The sequence below is a fragment of the Moschus berezovskii genome, chromosome 6 (assembly GCF_049115385.1).
Source record: "Moschus berezovskii isolate FMDL1 chromosome 6, NW_MosBer_1.0, whole genome shotgun sequence".
NCBI lineage: Eukaryota > Metazoa > Chordata > Mammalia > Artiodactyla > Moschidae > Moschus > Moschus berezovskii.
The window spans coordinates 49,263,801-49,264,869 of NC_142465.1; the positions used below are offsets into that span (position 1 = coordinate 49,263,801).

Here is a 1,069-nt window from a genome sequence, read left to right on the forward strand (position 1 = left end):
CTGGCCGGACCCAAGCTATGAGGTTGTGGTGAACCTCTCCCCATCCCCGTTTTGGCAACCTAATGGCAGTGGCTGCCTGCATAGGACGCAGTCAGCGAGACCTAGTCCTTGCCACGTGGGCGGCCTGAGGAGCCTGACGGCCAGTTGGGTTGGGCACCTGGATCCCTCAGTGATGATGGCTGGGCAGAGTCTGGGGCCCTGGCCATGAGGGAGCTGCCAATTGAGATCTCCCTCCTCTTAGCCAGGACCTGGACCTCAGAGTGGGAAGCTCATGCCTGAGGATCTTGTCCTTTCTTGTCAGAGCAGAGAAGAACAATGGATTGGTGGAGATTCATAGGAACATTGTTTATCTGACCATGACCTGACTCCAGAATAAAGGATCTGATACCAAGAAGTATGCAACAACTAACCATACCCCTCCCTCACCTTTCCTAGAAAAGGGCTTTGCTTAAGGCTTTTGGGGAGATTTTTTTGTTTTTAACAACTGATTATCAATTTATTTGGTTGATTTAAGCATCTGCAATGAAGACTTCAACCTTGACTCCTGGCTCAATGCTGATGGAAGTGATTTGCTTAATGATCTCAGAGGGACTGTACAGGTCAATGAGTTGCTTTAGGACCCTCATCTCAAAATGATCCCAAGTCTTAGATCCTTCATCACAAGGAGTTTTCCTTGCAGTTATTCTCAGTCTTGGTAGGCATCCAAACCAGTCCTTTCATTTTGAGACTCTTTTCCTTGGAACCTCTGATCAGGTCAGCACATGCCTTCTCCAGAAACTTTAGGTTGCGGCTGGTAAGGGTGATTCTAATCTGGTGAACTGCCATCTCTGGTTTCACGGGAGTCTTGCCTGTATCTTTACAAGCCATGACTGTGTGGCATCTTCCAACCAACTGGGTCCTCAGTGAGAATGAACAGCGGTGAGTCAGGAGCAGGAGTGGTCTCCACTGCAGTGGTGACCACGTTTTCCTCAAAGGGGTGGGGGGAGGTTGGGTTTTTTAAAGGACTGAGGCACCCGTCTCCACACAGAGCCCCATAATAAACCTTTCTCTGTTCCAAACTCTGATGATT

The 1,069-nt window shown here is 49.0% G+C and overlaps 1 pseudogene; it reads right to left on the bottom strand.

Annotated features, from left to right (window-relative positions):
- Positions 1-509: 509 nt before the first annotated feature.
- LOC148777606 (small ribosomal subunit protein uS10 pseudogene) lies at positions 510-867 on the bottom strand (annotated as a pseudogene).
- Positions 868-1,069: the final 202 nt, after the last annotated feature.